The sequence below is a fragment of the Pan paniscus genome, chromosome 23 (assembly GCF_029289425.2).
Source record: "Pan paniscus chromosome 23, NHGRI_mPanPan1-v2.0_pri, whole genome shotgun sequence".
Lineage (NCBI taxonomy): Eukaryota > Metazoa > Chordata > Mammalia > Primates > Hominidae > Pan > Pan paniscus.
In genome coordinates this window covers 45,826,937-45,850,262 of record NC_085927.1, presented here as the reverse complement: position 1 = coordinate 45,850,262, position 23,326 = coordinate 45,826,937, and the positions used below count along the sequence as shown (strand labels likewise).

General features: G+C 40.5%; 1 protein-coding gene and 1 pseudogene across 19 annotated transcripts in view; both read left to right on the top strand.

The window, feature by feature from the left end:
- Positions 1-23,326, top strand: part of RBFOX2 (RNA binding fox-1 homolog 2) — a 291,043-nt gene that overhangs the window by 120,263 nt on the left and 147,454 nt on the right. The gene's annotated exons all lie outside the window — the stretch shown is intronic.
- LOC129395144 (NADH dehydrogenase [ubiquinone] 1 alpha subcomplex subunit 9, mitochondrial-like) lies at positions 1,357-21,365 on the top strand (annotated as a pseudogene).

The following is a 23,326-nucleotide window of genomic DNA, read 5'->3' as shown; positions in this document are numbered from 1 at the left end:
TTGGCAAGTTCAGTGAATTCCTTGAGCCCCAAACCTAAGTTTCTGCCTATTTAATAGCTTTCATCTAGTATTTTTTATTTTGTGACTCATATTTACCAATTGGCTATTGTGGTGGTAATTGTAATGATAACAATAGTATATATTGCTCTGTTTACATAATAGCCTAACAACATACAGATGTTGAACCATCCACAACTTAGAATGGTTCTACTTAACAGTTTTCTGACTTTACAATGGTACAAAAGCAATACACATTCAGTAGAAACCAATGTTCATTCAGTAGAAACCATCTGAGTACCCATTTTTTCACTTTTATTATAATATTCAGTAAATTACATGAGATATTCAACACTTTATTATAAAATAGGCATTGTGTTAAATGATTTTACCCAACTGTAACCTAATGTAAGTGTTCTGAGCATGTTTAAGGTAGGCTAGGCTAAGCTATGATGTTTGGTAGGTTAGGTGTGTTAAATGCATTTTTGACTTACTGTATTTTCAACTTATGATGAGTTTATAGGGACAAAATCCCATTGTAAGTTGAAGAACATTTGTTCTCTATTTGGGTTTGACAAAGTCCCTGTAATGTAGGCATTATTAACTCCATTTTGCAGGTGAAGAAACTGAGTGTATCCATATTTGACTGTTTCTCATTATACGAATTCAAGAATGGTTAAGTTAAAATTTTATTTCTATCATTTTGGTGTGGAATAGTTATGGATAGTAGATCAGAGTGATACACCAGTTGACTTCTTGGCCTAAACATTTGAAATAGACATTTCAAGATTCTTTGACAGTCTCTGTTTTGGTCATCAAATGTGCACACTGTTGATGTGCATAAAGCTTTCTGTTGTTTCAAGTGAAATTGAGTTTTGGGCAGAGCACAGTGGCTCACACCTGTAATTCCAGCACTTTGGGAGGTCGAGGCAGGCAGATCTCTTAAGGTCAGAAGTTCGAGATCAGTCTGGCCGATGTGACAAAAACCCGTCTCCACTAAAAATACAAAAATTAGCTGGGCATGGTGGTGGGTACCTGTAATCCCAGCTACTTGGGAGGCTGAGCACAAGAATCTCTTGAATCCGGGAGGTGAAGGTTGCAGTGAGCTGGAGTCACGCCACTGCATTCCAGCCTGCGCAACGGAGCGACACTCTGTTTCAAAAAAAAAAAATCGAGTTTTGATTTGTAAGTTAAAGTAAATAATTTATTATTGAAAACATTTAGGATTAAGTTCAGCTGCATATAACAATCTCCTCTTCCCCACACAGAATCTTAACAAGAAAGAGATTCATTTGTCTTTCATGAAAAAGAAGTCTGGAATTAGGCAGTCCAGGCTAATATGGCGCTGTCTGGTTACCACGGATCTAGGATCCTTACTGCTGTTTACTTCTCTGACTGTAGGATGGGCCTAGATGATTCAGCCATCATTTCCCCCTTTCCACAAAGCAGTTTGAGAGGAAGAAAAGAGGGGTGTCCCCTCCCCTACCTAAGAAAACTTCCAGGAAGTTCCACGTAACATTTCTGCTTATATCTCATTAGTCGGAATTAGTCTTAGGGCCATACGTAGCTGTAGTGGAGGATGGAAGATGTAGTCCTTTTCTGGGGAAGTGTGTACAGTAATATGCTAAAATGAAAACTGGGGTTTTGTTACTAAGGAAGAAGGGAAGAGAGGATATTGGGAAGCCACTAACATTCTCAGCTCCAGGGCCTATCAGAGTGACCCAACCTTATCTCCCACATGATACAGAAGACCATTCTGCAGCTTCCCTGGGAGATTTTCAACCAGTCTTTGCCATGTTTTCCAACAAGATGATTTTTTTCTTGAAATGTATATACTTTTATGCAAAGATTTTTTAAAAGCTAAATAATACAAGATTATGGTAAGGATCACTGCAGTTTCCATTTTAAGATCAAGTTTGAGTTTTTTTCCAAAATTGATTAGTTTGTTGGAAATGGAAATTCAAATGGTATAGAAAGTTTTTTGGTTTTTTGTTTGTTTGTTTGTTTGTTTGTTTGTTTTTTTGGGACAGAGTCTTGCTCTGTTGGCCAGGCTGGGATGCAGTGGCGTGATCTTGGCTCACTGCAGCCTCCACTTCCTGGGTTCAAGCAATTCTTGTGACTCAACCACCCAAGTAGCTGGACTAACAGGTGTGTGCCACCACGCCCGGCTAATTTTTGTATTTTTAGTAGAGATGGGGTTTCACTCTGTTGGCCAGGCTGGCCTCCTGACCTGAACAGATCTGCCTGCCTCGGCCCCAGAAAGTGCTGGGATTACAGACATGAGCCACTGTGCCAGGCCATAGAATGAGGTTTTAAGTAAGAATAAAGTATGTGTGAAATATTTAAATATCTGACCATTGGTAAAGGAAAAAGTGTGATTTTTTTTCTTTTGTTTTTTGAAGCCTGGGTAAGTCATTAGATTATACATTTCTTAGGGATAGAGAACTCGCTTTTATAAAATGTATGATTATTGTATTTTGAATAAATAACATTTACGTAAGTTAATATTTTAAAAGTAGAAAATGGTCATATCGTGAAAAGTTGCTCTCCCATTCCTGTCTTGAGTTCCCAGTGTCTTTCCCGTACAGGCACTGGGTGTTTTTTACTTCTTGTGTATAATTCCTCCTTTGATCTTTTCCTCCCATTTAAAAAACCACTGGTTTTAAAACCATTGCTAAACCTTTCTTTTTTCCACTTAATGACATATGCGGTATGCATGGCTTAATGATAAGGATACTTTTTGAGAAATGTGTCATTAGGTGACTTCATTGTGAAAACGTCATAGAATGTACTTACACAAACCTAGATATATACCTGACTATATATTATATATGGTACAGCCTAATGCCTTTAGGCTGCAAACCAGTACAGCTTGTTACTCTACTGATTACTGTAGGCAATTGTAACAATGGCAAATATTTTTATATTTAAACATATCTAAGCATGGACAAGGCACAGTAAAAACATGGCATTATCATCTTATGGGACCACCATGGCATATGTGTTCCATCATTGACTGAAACATTGCTATGCAGTGCATGACTCTATTAGAGTATTTCATAATGGTATTTTAAGAGCTTCCTCATCCCCCTCCCCCAAGGCTATACTGTTCAGTGTTTCACTGTATGGATAAGCCATAATTCGTTAAACAGAAGAGTCATGTCTTACTTTCATATCTATACCTGCTCTGTAAACAGCATTCATTCATATTCAAGGGACTGAACTCTTGAATTTGTGCAGAATATTTCTCTTCTTCATGGCTGAGTATCCTAACCAGCTGAGAGGATTTTCCCTTCTTTAAAGACCAAGGTATTTAAGATTCAGTCATTTCAGAAATAAATCCTTCTAAATTGTGTTGTATAACTATAAAATTTATTTCTTCTTAACAGTAAAATAGTGGGCATTTTTAAATGGTTTTAACACAGGTATCAGCATCAGTATTGTTTAGGAATATAAAAGAGTAATATTTCAGGAGCTTTTGCTGGTTTTGCCTTACTAAGTGGCACCATTTCGACATATATCATCTATCTATTTTACCTGCTTTTTAGATTTTTTTTCTCTTCATCTTTCTTGTTTCCTATGTTGGCTGCCTCTAACATAATATTCCTTTTTCCTCTGGTACTTATTCCCCACTGCTTCCCAGTTCCTTTTCTTAATTTGCTTTGTAAATTTTTGGTGGACAATTAGCCAGATAACCAGGACAGAAATATTCCTAAAATAAAAATAAATAGATTCAGAGAGAAGGTCTGATGGAGTTTTCCTGCCGATGAAAATTTTAGAATGAATGTTTTGGAATTCTGGATACCTAGAGGGCCTTTTTGCTTCCTGGTTATTACCGTGTTCTAGGACAGCTCTGTCTAATAGACCTTTCTGTGATGATGGAAATGTTTTATGTCTGCCCTATCCATTATGATAGCCACTATCCTCACGTGGCTCTTGAGCACTTGACATGTGGCTAGTATTAAGTAACTGAAATTTTAATTTTAATTAAGTTAAATTCACATAACCACATATGACAGCTGGCTGCGTGTTAGACGACATAGCTCTAGACTCTAGTTAACTAACTTATATACAGCAAGCTTGATTAGAGGAGAGCTTGAACTGGGATGCTATTATTGTGCTGAGAAGAATAAATTTATGGTTTTGGAAGGGAGACAATTTGGAATGTAGATTATCAGATTAGCTTAAAGTAAATGATTAAATTGGAACTGCCTTTTCATATTGACGTTATGATTATTTCACAGTGTAGCATTTTAAAGCCATTGTTACCAGCATTTATTTGTGGTTTGTATCTGTGGCAAAGCTGTGAGTCCTTTTGGTAACTAGGGTGAAATTAGTAGCACTCTAACTTTATTTATAGGACTTGGTTAGACAGTTGCCTGAGTGCCAGAAACTCCTACAAATAACTTTGACCTTCCCTAACAAAAAGTCAAAGGATAAAGCGTTTCATAGTAGAAGATTTCAGTTGTATCTGACATACACAAAACATTACTTTCTAATGCAGAAATCTGTAACAAAAAAAAGCATAAATAATTAAAGATTTTGGTAACTGCTAGGAAGAACATAAACAGGGCACAGTAACAGAGAGTACGGGCTTGTGGGGAAAGACCTCCAACTAGATAGAGGAGTCTGGAGAGTTTTATTTGAGGAAGTGATATTTAAGCTGAGTTCTAAAAGATAAGAAGGAGCCTGGCTTGCAAAGAATGAAGGTGGAATGAGGAGGGATTTCAGAAAGAGGGAATGAAGGGGTATGGGGGAGAGGAATTGACACAAGATCAGTGTCTTTAGAATAGTGATTGAGAGGAGATATGGCATGAAGTGAGGTTGGAGAAGTGGGCACATAGCAGGTCATATAGGACCTTAAAGGACCATCATAAGGAGTTTGGAAAGAAGAAAAATGTAATGTGATGCCATAGAAGTAAGAGAGTGATAAGATCTGGTGTTTGTTTTACAAAGTTTCTCTGGCTGCTGTGTGATGGTGTTTTGGAAGGGAGCAACAATGGAAATGGGGAAACTAGTGTGATATTCAGGAAAGAGATGATGGTGGCTTGGGTTAAGGTGGTTTAAGGCAGTGGAGGTCAAGTGAAGTCACACACACAGAAGTTGCTGTAGGTTGGATGTGAGGGATGAGGGGTGAGGGAAGGGTTTCCGGCTTTCATAATTGTCAGGTAGTACCAGGGGACTTCAAGGGTGGTGATGGTGGAGAATTAAGGACCCAATTTTGGGCATGTTGAGTTTGACATGCTTGTGTGACAGCTTGTGTGACATGCTTGTGTGATAGTCATATTGGAGCATGGGGAGAGGTCTCTGCTAGGGGTGTAACTTGGTAGTTATTAACATGTTGATGGTATTTGAAGTGATGGGAATGGATGAGACAACTTAGAGAAGATGACTCAGGATTGAACCCCAAGGAACACTTGCCTTTTAGAGGTCTGTCGAGGGAGAAGCCATAAAAAGATGCTGAAACAGTAACCAGTGATGCATGAAAAAACAACAAAAAAAATGGCATTGTAGTATCTCAGAAGCCAGAAGAAGAGAATGTTTTAAGAAGATTGTCAGCTTTGTTGAATCCTGCTAAGAGGTCAGATAAATGTGGAAGTAGTAGACCTTGATAAGTTGATTTAATGGAGTGGAGGGCTTGGAAACTTTGTTTTGAGTAGATTGAAGAAAATGAGAAGTGAAGAAATTGAGACAGATATAGACAACAATTTTTTCAAGACAATTTACCCTGAAGTGGTGAGCAGGGAAATAGCAGGTAGCTGGAGGGAGATGAGGGGTCAAAGGAGAACTTTAAAAAAATTAGGGTTCATTTAATCATTTACTTATTATAGAACATTAGATTTAGTGGTAAGAAGATACTGTCTGAATGCTTCTCATTTAAAATGACATAGAAAATTAGCTAAGAGGTTGTGTGTAGTGGCTCATGGCTGTAATCCCTGCATTTTGGGAGGCTGGGGCAGGAAGATTGCTTGAACCCAGGAATTCAAGACTAGTCTGGGCAACATAGTGAGACCCGCCCCTTCTCTAAATTTTTTTTTTTTTTTTTTTAATTAGCTGGGCGTGGTGGCATGTGCATGTAGTTCCAGCCACTTGGGAGTTTGAGCCCGGGAGGTCAAGGCTGCAGTGAGCCATGATCGCACCACTGCACTCCAGCCTGGGCGACAGAGTGAGATCCTGTCTCAAAACAAACAGACAAAAAATAAAATAAGAAAATTAGCTGAGAGTAGGTAGTGAAGAGTGAATGAGGGAAGTTTGAGGAGAAGCAAGAAATAGTCATTTTGGGGAGTAGGAAAGCTTTCAAGGGCAGCTTTGGTGGATTGCTTGGCATCGTTGAGTGTCCATTTGAGGTTTGTGATCATGAATATATAGTGAAGTCAGTCAGCTTGGTTATGTGATTTTTCTTCAGCAACATTCAGCTGATTGGGCATAGGCACTAGAAAAGGCAGACAATTGGATTTAACCAGGATTGGAGTTTTGTCAGGTGGCAGTGATGGAGAGGACAAATGATTGAGGGTATTTGCAAGGGAGAGATTGTAATTATGGAACACGGCATCAAAATTGGACAAAGAGGGTGCAGAACCGGAGTGGGTAGATAATGGAAAAGTGGTTGGGATGGGAGGACTTCATGAGGTCAAAAATTGTAGGGAGGGGATACCAGAGAAAGCTAGTTAGAAGTAAGGGAAGTTCTTTGAGAGTATAATTGAAACATAATAAGGAAAGATGGGTCTTTTAAGATGATGCAGCTTTTCTTTTTTCTTTTCTTTTCTTTTCTTTTTTTTTTTTTTGAGACAGAGTCTCACTCTGTCGCCCAGGCTGGAGTGCAGTGGTGCATTCTCAGCTGACTGCAACCTCTGCCTCTAGGGTTCAAGCGATTCTCCTGCCTCAGCCTCCTGAGTAGCTGAGACTACAGATGCACCACCACACCTGGCTAATTTTTGTATTTTCAGCAGAGATGGGGTTTCACCATGTTGGCCAGGCTGGTCTTGAACTCCTGACCTCAAGTGATCCTCCTGCCTCAGCCTCCCAAATTGCTGGGATTATAGGTGTGAGTCACCGCGCCCAGCCAAGATAATGCAGTCTTCTGTTCTAGGGGTAGTAGCTCTGGGTTTCCTAATAACTGGGAGTAAGAGCTCTAACAAATCACTTAATTGCCTTTCCCAAGAGGCTAGCTTTGAGATGGACCGCTTTCTCCATGTATATATACATCTAGAGCTTAGTTTAGACATCATAGAAGGTAACCACCATTCACAGAAGTTTCTGGGTCTATTCTCTGAATGACATCAGTAGTAGCAGTGTTTTGGCCAGTGCACAAGTACAGTATGTGTACACCAACTCCCAAACCCTATCTCTGTCGTTTGTTGTTGTTTTTTACTTTTTTCTTGAGATGAGAGTTTTACTATGTTGCCCAGGCTGGTCTCAAACTCCTGAGCTCAAGCAAACCCTCCTGCCTCAGCCTCCTGAGAAGCTAGGATTACAGGCTCACATCACCACACCTGGCTTCATTTGTTATTTAAAGTCTTGGTAATGGGCAGAGGTAGAGTGCAGGGTTATTTATATCCAGGGTAAGTTTTTCAGTGATTTTTTTTCCAGTCTTGATTCAGTTTTGTCAGTGAATAGGTATGATTTAGTGGAAATGATCTTGGAGTCTTAAAAACGAACGTTGAACTTTTGGCTCTTTATTCACTAGCTGTGAGACCATGAGTATATTATGTAACCACTTTGGGCCTCAATTTCCTTTGATCTGTGAAAAAGATAATAGGGCCTGTCTTACAGAGATATTGTGAAGATGCAATGAGATAATGCATGGAAAGTTGTGGCACATAATATGCTCTGAGTAAATAGTAGCGGTTGGTGGTGTTACATTGAAATCAGCAAGTGGGAGAGGAATGTTCACTGTTTTGTCTTCCAGGGTGGTTTACATCCCCTAACTGGAAAGTGGCAGCCATATCTACCCCTTCTCCCATGAGTCGCTACTGCTGCATGTGGCCAGTGCCTCTGTCTAGACCAGCTTCTCAGATTTCGGTGTGCCTGAGAGTTACCTGGGGCTTTTGTTATCATATGATTTTGATTTTGTAAGTCTAGGGTGGGGCCTGAGATTCTTCAAATCTAAGGAGTTTCCAATTGATGCTCATTCTGCTGTTGCTGGTCTGTGTGTCACATTTGAGTAGCAGAATTCTGTTAGAGATTGCCCTGTGGGAATCCCTGCTATTTTAAGCTGAGAGGAAGTGAGGGAAAAAGAGCCTCATTCTTTCGACTTTTTTTTTTTTTTTTAAGTCAGCTTCATAGACAATACTCATACATCTCATTTCTGTACCTCAGTGTTGTTTTGGTGAGTTTGTATTGTCTCTACCAGTCCAGGAAGTGATAGGAATATAAACTATGTATAGAGGGTTGCCTCAGATTTCTTCTGAAGAATTTTTAGTGCCTGATTTCTCAGGTACATTTTTGAGAAATTATGCTGGCTCCCCCGGTATACCTACTTCCCCCCGCTATCCTCTTACAACCACAGAGAAACTCGTATAAAACAAGTAGCCTGCCAGCCTGGCCAACATGGTGAAACCTTGTCTCTACTAAAAATACAAAAATAGCTGGGTGTGGTGGCAGGCGCCTGTAATCCCAGCGACTTGGGAGGTTGAGACAGGAGAATCACTTGAACCCGGGAGGCGGAGGTTGCAGTGAGCCGAGATCATGCCACTGCACTCCAACCTGGGCCACAGAGTGAGACTCCATCTCAAAAACAAACAAAACAAGTAGCCTCTTGAATTGTTGGAGTCAGAGGCAGAGAATCTAAAATGTGGCTCCAAACCCTTTCTGCCCACCAGACTCACATTGCAAAATCCAGCATTTTTGAGATGTAGGAATTCAGGAAGCAAGGTTAGAATTATTGGCAATACCCATATTGCTGTCCCAGATTATCTGATTTTTCTTTCTCAGAAGCAAGCATGCCGGAAACTTCTTCTGTGGGCCCTCCTCAGAAGACTTTCTTTAGTGCTCAAATGGACACATTCTCTCCTCTGAACTAACAGGGTGATAAGCTATCAGTCACAAAGTCTGATAACATGCTCTCCTGATAGAATGAAGTATGTGTGCATCTTAATCTCTGTGTATAAGACTGTGATTCTTTTTAGAGTCTCTTTATAGTGTGGAGTTTTTACACCTTTTTGTCTCTTAATGTGAATTGTATATAGCTATAAAGCATAGCTTTCCTTATTTGACTTTGATAATTGGAAATAAATTTTTTTCTTCTCCTACCACTTTGTTCCCCTTTTTTCTTTCTTTCTTTTTTTTTTTTTTGTTTTGTTTTAAAGGTAGAAAAATGTGAACATGCAGGAGCATGAATAAAAAAGATAACTTAGCTTCCCTGTGGGTTTTTGGTTTTTGTATGTTTTCATAAAGGTAACATACAGAAGAGTTTTATTTCTGACCAGACTGACCACCTAATTTTAAAGATTATGATCAGAAAAGAAATAGATGCATTTATAATAGGAATTTACAAGCCCTTCCTGTGGTTCCAAAGAAGTTTATGGTGGTTCCACCCATGGGAGTTTCAGAGGTAGTTTGCAGAGTTTTTGTGACATATTTAAACTTTTCTTTATTTTGAGGGTTTCTTTTCTTGGTATTTTTCTCCTGCTTTGCTGCAGGGTATGTCTTTTATATTATATTTTATTTTATTTTTTATGTTATGTTATGTTATGTTATGTTATGTTATGTTATTTTTGAGACAGAATTTTGCTCTTGTTGCTCAGGCTGGAGTGCAATGGCTAGATCTCGGCTCACCGCAACCTCTGCCTCCCGGGTTCAAGCAATTCTCCTGCCTCAGCCTCCTGAGTAGCTGGGATTACAGGCATGCGCCACCATGCCCAGCTAATTTTTGTATTTTTAGTAGAGACAAGGTTTCTCATGTTGGTCAGGCTGGTCTTGACCTCAGGTGATCTGCCCGCCTCGGCCTCCCAAAGTGCTGGGATGACAGGCATGAGCCACCACGCCCAACCTTTTATCTTTATCCTATCCCAAACTTGATTAAAAGATAACACTATAAAGTTACAGTATGAAGATCCAGAATTTCATTGTATTTATTTTATTGATACTTGGTTAAGAATGAATGACTGCCAGTGGTCATGGTGGCTCATGCTTGTAATCCCACACTTTGGGAGGCCCAGGCAGGTGGATCGCTTGAGGTCAGGAGTTCAAGACCAACCTGGGCAACATAGTGAAACCCCGTTTCTACCAAAAATACAAAAAAATTAGCCAGGCATGGTGGCGTGTGCCTGTGGTCCCAGCTACTCTGGAGGCTGAGGTGGGAGGATCGCTTGAGCCTGGGAGGCAGAGGTTGCGATGAGTCGAGATCACGCCACTGCACTGCAGCCTGGGCTACAGAGTGAGACCCTGTCTCAGAAAAAAAAAAAAAAAAAAAAAAAAAGGATTGTGGGAGAAGATGGCGGCCGCTGCACAATCCCGGGTTGTCTGGGCCCTGCCAATGTCACATTCTGCCATTACTGCAATAGCCACATCCATGTGTCACAGCCCACTCCATTGCCAGCTTCATCATGCCCTCATACCTCATGGGAAAGGTGGATGTTCCTCAAGTCAGTGGGATTGTGGCCACTGGGTTTGGAGCAACAGGATTCCTGGGCCGATGTGTTGTCAACCACCTTGGACGCGTGGGGTCACAGGTGATCATACTCTATCGGTGTGATACATGTGACATCATGCACCTTCGTCCCATGGGAGACCTGGGCTAGCTTCTGTTTCTGGAATGGGACGCGAGAGATAAAGATTCTATCCGACGAGTAGTGGAACACAGCAATGTGGTCATAAATCTTGTTGGACGAGACTGGGAAACCAAAAACTTTGATTTTGAGGATGTTTTTGTGAAGATTCCCCAAGCAATTGCTCAGGTGTCCAAGGAAGCTGAAGTTGGAAAATTCATTCATGTTGCACATCTGAATGTGAATATTAAAAGCTCTTCTAGATATTTGAGAAAGAAGGCTGTTGGAGAGAAAGCAGTGAGAGACACATTTCCAGAAGCCATTATCGTAAAGCTGTTGGACATCTTTGGAAGAGAGGATAGATTCCTTAATTATTTTGAAAATATGTGTTGGTTTGGTGCTATACCCCTTGTTTCCTTGGGCTGGAAGGCAGTTAAACAACCAGTGTATGTCGTAGATGTATCCAAAGGAATTGTTAATGCAGTTAAGGATCCTGATGCCAATGGGAAAACCTTTGCTTTCGTTGGGCCAAATCGGTACCTCCTCTTTGACCTGGTGAAGTACATCTTTGCTGTGGCTCACAGCAAAGGGGTACTTCCTCCCGTACCCCTTGCCACCTTTTGCCTATCAGTGGGTAGCAAGAGACTTTGAAATAAGCCCATTTGAGTCCTGACAACAAGGGATAAAGTGGAGCGTATTCACATCACAGACATGACCTTGTCTTACCTGCCCAGCTTAGAAGACCTTGGTATTCAGACAACACCACTGGAACTCAAGGCCATTGAGGTGCTGCGGCTTCATCACACTTACTGCTGGCTGTCTGCTGAAATTGAGGATGTGAAGCCGGCCAAGACCGTCAACATTTAGTGCCTCCCGAGCAACTCTTGGTTTTGGTGTCTTTTGGGTCAGCCCGTGTGGTTTGAGCACCCAGCCAGGTGGTCTCTTTAGAGAATCCTGTACACAGTGAATAAGATCCCACCATTAAAACATTTGAGGTTAAAAAAAAAAAAAAAAGAATGAGTGTCGAGTAATAAAAGACTCTTCAAAGAATTTGAAAAAATGAATCTCTTATCAGTGTAATTTTAATATAGTTATTTACAGTATGGTATGGGGAGTGTTGGTGACTTAAGATTTAGGGCATGAGCCATGAAACTAGAGAGGAAAGTTGTGTATAAAAACTGATTATGGACATGTAAAAGAGTCTAAGTAACACTTTATGGAAAGTCAAGATTTATTTTTCTTTTTTCTTTTATTTAGAAAACAGGCTATCTCAGTTTCAGGCTTGGAAGTTCTTTCTCCTCTTTTGTACTAGAAATGTAGTAATCTTGCCTTCAGAAGAAGCAGAGAGGTTCTATGTAGAGAAGAAGAAAAGGTTTGGGTGAGGCCAAGAAGAATACCTGCCCCACCTCCCCAAGTTTAAATGAGCTGGGAGTTTAAGGTGGGAGGAGAGAAAACGTTCGTCTGCGGAAAGCATGCGTTCAGTGTGAAAGAAAAGGAAAAGTGATTCTATTTCTACCCTAAGAGGAAGAAACCCCACTATGGCAGGTAACTAAGCCCAGAGCATGCACAGTGGGAATATTAGGTAGGGAGAGTGAAAGTACCTGCATGGGGCCTACCTTGAATGTGAGACTTGTAGACCTTACTTGGAGATTTTATAAGCAGGAAGGAGCTGTTTCAACATGTCTGAGGGGGAGCCAAAACCCTGAGGCAGCTGGAAGGTGGTTTTTGTTTGCTTTTTATTTTGTTTTGTGTTTTCTTTAATGAGTGGGAAGGAGTGGAATATTCCTCAAAACCTGTTACCGTTTGAGAATGTTTTGTGCACCTACTGTGTGCTAGGTACTATGCAAAAGACTCCATGGCCAAAAATGGATGAGCCAAGACGAGATGTTAGGTCTCCACCGAGGAAGATGTGCAGAGGAGAAGTGGTTTGCTATAGGAATACTTGGAGAAGTAGCCCACAGAGGTGGTCAATGCCATGTTACAAACACCAGTCCCCACAGAGAAAGGAGAGCTCACTCACAGCTGGGGTGTGCTTTTGGATTTGAACATGGAGAAATGGGTCGGGGAAGCAAGGAACACATATGGGCATTGACATTGGCATTAGAATATGGGGGTAATTACGTGATTTTCTGAATAAAAACCATTAGGACAGGTGATTTGATAATACTTGTTCACCACTGGGCATAATGAAAACTCTCCTGGCATATAGGAGGTACTTAATAAATGTTTGAACTGAATTAAAATTAGAAAACATGGTCACCAGGAACATGGCAGACAGTTTACGTAGTTATATCATTACAACACCTCTGAAAGGAGTATTATACCTATTTTTTGGTAGAGGAAACAGAAGCCTGGGCAGGTTGGAAACTTTCCCCAGGCCATAATGATAGTACTTGTAGATCTAGAATTGAAACCCAAGCCGTGCACCTTAGCCCGTCTGCGTGGTGAGTAAAGTGTCTGTACCATGCTACGAGCTCATGATCCACTTGACTCCTTCAGAAGCCAGGCTATGTTGATGTGAACTAGGGCAGTAGTAATAAAAAAGATGAAAAGCCTATTCAGTTTTATATCTTAAGTTTTCCTGTGTTTTAAAATCTTGCAAGATTAAGAATTATTAGTGGTGAAATGACGTAAAGAATAGTGGTGTCAAGCAGACATTGTGAGAAAGGAATGTGGGCTCTGAGCAGGTTCTGTGTGCGTGCTTGGCTTCTGCAAGGGGCTCCACAATTGGGGCAGAGGGAAAGCTTGGCTCACTTGCCTTGATCTTAGAGGGCAGAGATTTTTGATTGCTTCATTCATGTTTAAAGAACTCATCTTAAACTAATGTATATCTAGCACTAGAAACTGGTGCTGGTGGTTTATTACTGACCCCACCCATCCCTGTCTTTTGCAGTAATCTTTGTGAGTGGTGATTGTGTTTCTAGAAGTAGAATTGCAGAGAGAGATTCCCTGAAGGCAAATACAGAGAGAGTGTGCTGTACACTCTAGTTCAGATACTCAGAGCTGGGAACTCCCAGAGAGAGAGAGAGAGAGAGAGAGAGGGAGGGACGGAGGGAGGGTGAGAGGGAGGAGAGAGAACAACAGAACAGTCAGCTGGAGCGGAGGGGGGAGGAGACCAGTCTTTTCTTTTTTTTTTTTTAGGATTTTTTAACTCAAGTGATTTTGGGGGGTTTCTCCCCACCTCAAACCCTTGCCCCCCAGTTTTGGCATCTTCTTTCCTGTGGTTCACTGAAGTGCCTTTTTGCAGTCCAGGATCCACTGACCGCTGAGTTTGAGCAGCCCGATCTGACATGATGTACCTCTGGGTGAGTACAGAGTGCTGTGGGTGAGGGTTTGCACTTGCACATATAAGGAGTGGAAAGCTGCGAGGTTCTGCTGTTGCACAAATGGCCTCCCCACAGAGCACAGACTGCCACATCCCCTTCTGTTCCAAGGTGTTAGGTTTTTAAAACCTAGCAGTGATTGTGACATTGTTTTTTTTCCTCCCCCTATGTTGTTTATCTTGTCAGACTTAGGCGCAAGGGCTGAACTCCCTGCGCAGTACCATCCCCTGGGCTTGGTAGGTTTGGAGAAGGCAAGTGGGGCAGGTGAAGTTGTGAGCTGGTTGCTTCAGAACTGCAGTCTTCCTGGTGGCTCAGGATTGACTTGTGTTTTGTTTTGGGGGTACTGACCTTGTTAAGCCATGTCTTTAGATATTGAGAGCCAATAGGCGGCATGATTATTAATTAGGAATAAGCTTTCATAAGCTTTTATCTAATAATTTTTACTATCCTTCACAATAGTCTTGTGAAATAGGTCACTCACTACTGTTATTAAAATTGTATGAGGAAAGTAATTAAGCCACAAAGAGTGACTTGCCCGTAGTTAGAAATCAAGTCTATAGCAGTTAGAATAGTAATTAATAATGAGACATTATAAAGCATTTTATATTTGCCAGGAATGTAGTACCTTCTATTACTGTAATTTACCGTCAATAGTAGCATTGTAGTTTGGGATGGAGGAAAACTTTCTGGGACTGGAGAAGTTTGTAAATTATGAAATGTGATAACTTTTAGAGAAATATCAGGGGAAATAATAGAGAAACTGCTCCCCCAAGCCGCCTGCAATTTTTAGTTGTTAAGACAAGAACGTCTTACAGTCCGTTGCAAAGATGGCAGTATGTCTCTTGAGCAAACAGCTGTTGTGTGTTGCTAAGGGAGCCTACTAGATGTGATGCTCTTGGCTACTAACCAGCTTTTTGAAAGTTTCCCTTTGCCCTTTGCCCTTCAGCCCAGATGTCTGGAATTGCAGGAACCTACTTGGCTAACACAGGCTAAATTTATAAATTATCAGAAAGCAAATGTTAACTGCGTTTGCAGAGATGGAGCTTGTTCACAGAAGATGTATATGTATGTGTGTATGTTCGGAGGGGCTGCTTTTCGTGCTTCTCCCTTCATGTTTAAATATGACCTTGAAATATTATTTTCTCTTCTCTATTGATTTTTTTGTAGTATTTGTAAGAGCTCAGAACTTTTCTGACACACTAATGTGCATTAAGTAGTTTTCGCCTCCCTGTAAACTAGTCATCTGTGTGGGCTCTTTGCAGCCTTGTGGGTGGGATTGATCAGCCCTGTTGACCTGAAGGATGGGCTGTTCTGTCTTTTGATTTGTTTGGAAGAGGAGTTATGAAAGGAAGCAAGTTGAATTAATCTCATTTTCACTCACTTATGTTTGATGAAAGCAGACAGTGACAGTCTCCTTAGTTATTTCCTTTGTGCTTATGTTACAGTTGCTTGTGTATTTATCTCAATTTTTTTTTTACTTATTAACCCTGGAACAGAGCTTCCCTACCAATGCTACATGCCAGATTGAGATAGAAATGTGCCAAGATTACTATACCCCACAACCCTTGGAGCAGCCAGCTGGGGCTTGGGAGTCCCCTGGTCACTTTGATCATGTGCACCCTAATTTGTTTACCACTTTGTGCTATAAAAATATTTCCTATGTATGCCATGACACCTGAAGGCTTGGGTAGCACTGCCTAGAGGGCAAAAAGCAGGTCAGCTCTATCTCTTTTATTATTTGTGTCATCTAGCCCAATGCCTTTGTTTACTTCATTGAGGACGTGCAGAAGGAGCTATAGCGAATAATGCCCAGATACATAGAAGGAAGCCTTGGTGGTCACGCATTCAGTGGGAGGCACAGAGGAGCTGCTGTGGACTAGGAATAGGAGATGAGAGTTTTAGTGTAGGTTTAGCCAGTACCAAGCCATGTGACTTTCGGCAGTCATATAACTATTCTGAGACTCAATTTCCACATGCGTAAGATAATTGAACTGAACCTCTTCTGATTCTGAAATTCCATGAAGTGAATTTTATGTAACAGTAGATATGCCTGAAGAATGCCCAGTTCTGCAAGGATGTTTAGGTCCAGGTGATCAGAGAGAACTGTCAAACACACTGTATCACCTCCCTTGCATGCTTGGTTTGGTACCAGTAATGGGTCAAAGGCACTCTTTCTGAGTATTCTGGAAAAATTACTGGACTATGTTCAGTTGTCAGTACCTCTGAATTGGTGCAGATGGGCATTTTTAGAACCTGTAGAATTGAAGAGTAAAAGTTACAGCTTATCCAAGCATTTTCGTTTGTGTAGTTAGATGCAGCTCATTAATTTGCTCCTGTGTGTCTAGAACTCTGAGATAGAATGCTATCTTGTGCTCTCTCTATGCTGCTTTGCCAGATTTTCTCCCCGCTTTCCTGTTGAGTCATCCTCTTTTTTAGTGAATTTGGTAGCGTCAGTTGGCAGCATGAGGTGGTGAAAAGAATACGGGTTTCAGAAACCTCACTAGGTCTAAATCCCACCTCTGCCATTTCCAAGTGTATGACTGTTAAGTTACTTAACCTCTCCGAGCCTCAGTTTCATTTGTCATATAGGGAAAATAGTGGCACTCAGGATTGTTGTGAAGATTTGAGATAATCTATGAATATACTTAACATAGTGAATGGCACACAATAGATGCTCAGTAAATAACTAGTACAAGCCAACTTTTTGCTTTGAACATTTGCATAGGCAGACTACTCACCACTCCGAAGTGTTTTCTGTATCACGTTGAGGGTATCTTTGAATTCATCTAGGGAGAACTTTGATAAACACAAACTAGTTTTTTGTGAAATATTTTCCCTCTTAGTTTGTATGTTAAGTACTCGTGGCTCGGGAGCCCTTGTTAAGGTTGCCTCTTGATGGAGAAAAATCCCCATTATTTGTTGTAAACTTTTTTTTTTTTTTTTGCGTTGCACCGTACTATTAAGCATTCATTATGTCATTTATTTTCCCTTTCTCATCGCCATCATCAAAAACAGGGAAAGAGACAGACAGATATGATTCCTGTACTGAGGCAACTTACTTGTTTGATGATTATGTAATTTATATCCAATAAACATAATTATAGACCACTTACTTAAATTACCAGAAAACAGGATATGTTCTCCCTGTCTGTGCAGTCTTAGCTGGACAGGCACCAGGCCCTCTCTTATTCATGCTGTATATGGATGAACTTCTGGATTTTATTTTGAACTGTTGTTTTATCATAGATCAATTCTGTCTTCTTAATAAATCAGTTCAGCCAACATTTAATGAATGCCCATAATGGGTAGAGCCAGCTGTTGCAAATACAAAGATGATTAAAGATTAAAGACATAGTGTGCCATGGCCGGCCTTAGTGGCTCACGCCTGTAATCCTAGCACTTTGGAAGGCCGAGGATGGCGGATCATGAGGTCAGGAGATCGAGACCATCCTGGCTAACATGGTGAAACACTGTCTCTACTAAAAATACAAACAATTAGCTGGGCATGGTGGCACGCACCTGTAGTCTCAGCTACTCAGGAGGCTGAGGCAGAAGAATTGCTTGAACCCGGGAGGTGGAGGTTGCAGTGAGCCGAGATCACGCCACTGCTTTCCAGCCTGGGCAACAGAGCGAAGACATAGTGTGCCCTTAACAAATTTATAACACCATGGTAGAGAATCTGTATGCACAGGTAATAATGATTTTTGAATGCTATTCGAATCTGTGTACACAGATAATAATGATTTTTATATGCTATTCAATTAACATACATAAGTGAAATTCTTTTATGTGCTATTTCATCCTCACAACATTGTTAAGGACTAAGTATCATTATCCCTATTGTACAGGTGAGGAAAGCAACCATGAGAGAGTATATAACAAGCAGTAAATGGCAGACCTGGAAACGCAATCTCATCTTTTAAAAACTATGGCTCTTATTTCATTTTACGCTAGCTTCTTTTGGGAGAACCTGATTTTTTTTTTGTTTCATTTTATTTTATTTTAAACTGTCTATTGAGTGATAACATTTACTCCTCAGTGCACCTGAATGTTAGCTATTATCTTCATTTTACAGATGAGAAAGCAGATATTTCAGTAACTTGCAAAGTCACACAGTTTGCAATTGTCAGAGTTAGAATTTGAACTGTGGTTTGTCCATCCCTAAAACTTGCTATACCACAATTAGCCTCGTCTTGTATTTGTTCAGTGGTTTCCAGTTTATCAGTATAGTAGTCCCCCTTATCCATGGCTTCACTTTCTGTATCTCTAGTTACCCAAGGTCAATCACACTTCAAAAGTATATTTTGAGAGAGATAAAGAAACCACATTCGTGTAACTTTTATTATAGTATATGATTATTCAGTTTTATTATTAGTTATCAATCTCTTACTGTGCCTAACTTATAAATTAAACTTAATCGTAGTATATATAGAATTCAGTACTACCCAAAGTTTCAGGCATCTACTTGGGGGTCTTGGAATATATTTCCCACAGATGAGGGACACTACCTGTACTAGCATTCAGCATGGTACAAGGCTAGAGTAGAGAAATGAAAATAAGGAAACCTGAATTCTGTTTTCATCACCCTTCGTTACTTGAGACAATTACTTAACTGTGTATACCTTGATTTTTCAGGTTACGAAAAAGATATATTCTTAGGAACATTCATGAAATAATCTTAGAAAAATGCGTATCAGTCATTTTAGAAATGAAGTAGCAAGTAACTGATGGCTTTATCATAAAACTTGAAAGTCACAGACTGTGAGTCAAAAGATACAGTTTCGGGTCTTGGTTGTGCCATTTGTCAGTGTATCATCTTTCTGAGCATGTTTCCTAATCTTTAAAATGGGACCAAGAGATTATTGAGATAATCTGTTAAAGTTTCTGGAAGTTCTTTTGTGTGAGGCAAAAATAAGCTAATAACAACACCTTATTCAGGTTTCACGTTAGTCATTTAGTGCTTTTTATCACTATTTTGCCACTCTAATTGCTCTACACAATTAGAGAACTAGACTTAATAGTAAATTGAATTATCACAAAATGTAGACAGTGGCTCAGTTCAGATAACATTTAAGGTCAGATGCCGTGATAGGTACCGTACTTGACAGTGAAAAGCCATTAAAAGATTCTAAGTAGGATTGGGAGTAGGGTGAAGTGAAGTTTATAATTAGATTTTTTAAAAAGATACCTACATAGATTAGAGGAGAGTAAAAGTGCAGAGAGAAGTTAGGTGGATTGTTGTGTAAGAGTCTGAGTGACAGGGAAGGTCATGATAGAATGGGCTGGAGGGAAGCGGAACTGTATTGAGAGATTCAGAAGGTAAAATTGACAGGATGTTATAATTTAGAAGAGGACCAGGTTTTTGTAGGAGGGAAGATGAAAGGGATCATGGGTTTGGTTTTGGATTTAGTACTTGGGTAACTTTGAGATGTTCAAGAGGAAATATTGCTTACATGGCCACCTAGGTCTGGAAACAGAAGGAAAGACAGAGGCTTTCCTCTATTGTGAGAAACCTGCATGCCCCGAGCGGGTCTCATAATGGCTTAAAATGATAACGGTCTAGGGAGGAATGTAGAGCAAGAAGAGAAGTTAATGCCTGGAGAAGAATGAATTTTCTTTTCTTTTCTTTTCCTTTTTGAAATGGAGTCTTGCTTTGTCACCCACCCTGGGGCACAGTGGCATGATCTTGGCTCACTGCACCCTTTGCCTCCTGGATTCAAGTGATTCTCCTGCCTCAAGCCTCCCAGGTAGCTGGGATTACAGGCACCCACACCATGCCCAGCTAATTTTTGTATTTTTAATAGAGATGGGGTTTCACCATGTTGGCCAGGCTGGTCTTGAACTCCTGACCTGAAGAGATCTGCCCACCTTGGCCTCCCAGAGTGCTGGGTTTACAGGCCTTAGTCAGTGTGCCCGGCCAAGATTTTCAAAGGAAGCAGGGAACTAGGTTTTAAAGACCTTATTCTTAAGGAGGAAAACCAGGACATTAGGAAATCAAGATAAGAGATTGTGGCAAGACACTGAAAACTGTCCTTGGATTTAGCAATATGGAAGTCATTGGTGACTTTAGCAAGGGTTATTTTGGTGGAATGATGAGGGCAGAAGCCTGAGTTTAGCAATATGGAGGTCATTGGTGACTTCAACCCCTCTTCCCTTTCTGCCATGAGTGGAAGGAAGCAGCCAGAGACCCTCACCAGATGCAGGTGCCAGTGCCACACTTCTTGCACAACCTGCAGAACTGTGAGCCAAATAAACCTCTTTTCTTTATCAATTACACAGCCTCAGGTATTCCTTTATAGCAACATTAAATGGACTAAGACAATAGCCTAGAGCAATGGGCTGTATTGTATAGCCTAGGTATGTAGTAGACTAGACCATCTAGGTTGGTGTAAGCACACGGAACCTTGATGTTCTCACACAATCAAATTGCTCAGTGATGCATTTCTCAGAACACATTCCTGTTGTTAAGTGATACATGACTACTATATTGCAGATTTGAGGAGTGAAGCAAGGTATAAAATAGTAATCTCAAAAAAATGGGGAGTAAATTTACTACAGAGATGAAGTAGGCCTAAGATTTGTGATCATAAATTTGATGTATGTGGTGGCGAGTCAGTTGTGTGAGTTTTATCCAGCGATCTTCCGTTATTTAAATGCAGGAGAGGAATAAGTACATAGTTGGAGCTGCCAAATGAGTTAGACTAAGGGAAAAGAGGACAAGGAAATTAAGATTTTTTGGAGAGGACTCTGTGTAGTATGAGGCCATAGGATCTAAACTGGCTTAGGAGGGAGGTAGAACATAAGAAGGAGTAATAGTGAAAAAGTGGTACATCAACCTGTAAACTATAGATCTTAAGGAAGCTGGAGAATTGCCACAGGGGTCAAACTACTATCGTAAGCAAACGCTTGATGGTGTGATAATAGAATACTTGAAATTTTTGTAGGTAATGATTGTGTTAGAATATGATGCTAGGTGAATGGCTTTAGGTGAAGTGGTGGAAAAATACAGTTGGTGCTAAAGACTTCAAAAAGAAGGCCAAAATGTTGAATCTATGTGGCTGTTGAAGTTATCAGAGTGATAAGACCAACAATGGAGATGAAATCAGGGAGCCCTATTTAGCAGGGGATAGCTGCAGTTTGCCTGGAGGGAAGAGAAGTGGTTTGGAAGCAGTATTGGGAAGGAAGGAAGAGGATATCTGGAAGGTCCAACACTATATGGTAATGGGGAGTAAGGCCGATGCTTGCCCCTGCTGAGGTATGTGATGAGTAAGAAAAAAGTGTTTACTGTAGAAGCAACAGTAATCTCAGGGGCAGTCTGGTTTCCTTAAGATCAAAAGAGTAAAGAGAATATCACAGAAGAGAGGTGAGTGTGTAGAGGAGTTTGCTGAGAATAGCTCATGACCTCCAGGGCGTGGGAGGGCAAGGAAGTGAAGGAGATGGGATCAGAAAAGGCATAGAGAACAGTTACCATTGTAGTTGTTCAGGTATGAGGTAAAAGGGCCTTGAGGTCAGGGTTTGACAATGAGAATAAAGATTTTAAGTAGATAGGAAAGGCTTATGCATGAATGCTAAAATATGGCAAGCTTCAGTTATTTAGGAAAGCCGCCTTTACTATTTGTTTTAATATGACATTTAATGTTAAACAACTATCTCTTTCTGGTCATGTTTCAAATCAGAATATGGAATTTTGTTGTTGTAAAATATATAAATTAAGGACTAAATTTGGAACCAAGTAAGTAAATACTTATTGTAGATTTTAAATTGTTCGTTTGGAGGAGTAGAAAATCAGCGTGGTCAAAGCACACATATTGACAAGAGGGAGAGGGAGGGTGGAGGATTAAACACCCAAGATATATTTCCTCTGGTCCTTTTCCCAACAACGACAAAAAGATATTTTAGGAGTTGTAGTCTTACTTCACTAACTCCCCTTTCTCCTTCTTGGTTCTGGAAAACTGTACAGTCGTGTACCACATAAAGACGTTTCAGGTAGCTATGAACCGCATCATTCATCAGTGCAGTTCAATGCATCAGTCAATGCAGTTGAATGCATCAGTCAATGCAGTTCAATCTTACAGTGGTTTCATAAGAGTGTATAAATAACAGTTGTATCTTTACTGTCCCTTCTCTGTGTTTAGGTATTGTGTTACGATTACCCACAGTAGAGTATTCAGTAGTCACCTGCTGTACATGTTTGTAGCCTAAGAGCAATAGGTCGTACATACCGTATAGCCGAGGTGTGTAGTAGGCTAGGCCATCTGAGTTTATGTAAGTACACTCTATGATCTCACAACTATGAAATCACCTAACAACACATTTCACAGGATGTGTGCCTGGCATTAAGCAGCACATGACTATATTGCTTTTAAAAGTTGTAATCCAGTTGAAAGCATTACATTCCTGTTTAGAATTAATAGGTTTTTCTGAATGTGAGAACTTGGTGCTCCTCTTCACACATTTTTTTTAGCATCTTTCACTATTATTAAATAAGAGAACATATGTTACTTGTAATTGAAGGCCAGCATAGAATAGACATTCCACAGATATTGGTTGAAAAGTTAATTGGATATTCTAGGTATAATGAACTGTCTGGGTAGCAAAGTGTTCAACTAAAATATTGGGTTTGGGCCGGGCGCGGTGGCTCACGCCTGTAATCCCAGCACTTTGGGAGGCCGAGGTGGGCAGATCACGAGGTCAGGAGATCGAGACCATCCTGGCTAACATGGTGAAACCCCGTCTCTACTAAAAATACAAAAAATTAGCCGGGTGTGGTGGTGGGTTCCTGTAGTCCCAGCTACTCAGGAGGCTGAGGCAGGAGAATGGCGTGAACCCGGGAGGTGGAGGTTGCAGTGAGCCGAGATCGTGCCACTGCACTCCAGCCTGGGCAACAGAGTGAGACTCTGTCTCAAAAAAAAAAAAAAAAAAAAAAAAAATTAGGTTTGGGTTTCACTTAACCCAAATCTATAGGCTCTGTACTGTCTTCATTGTGTATTAACTTGTACGGTGTTTTACTTGCTTATTTAAATATAGACCATCTATTCATTCAGAGGTTAAATAAATCAAGACCTAGCTTTCATTCCCTAAAATAACTGTCAAATTATTTTTCCTGAGTGTGTGAGATGAACTTTGATCACTGGCAAGATTCTCGTATCCATGAAAATCAGAAAACTGACTATGGTTTCATTGTGTTTCTCATCATATGCTAGTTACATTTCTGTCCCTGGCCTAGTCATTAGCCTGCCATATGATTAGACAGATGATCTTTATGCTCTTGTGTCTCATCTGTAAAATGGGCATGAT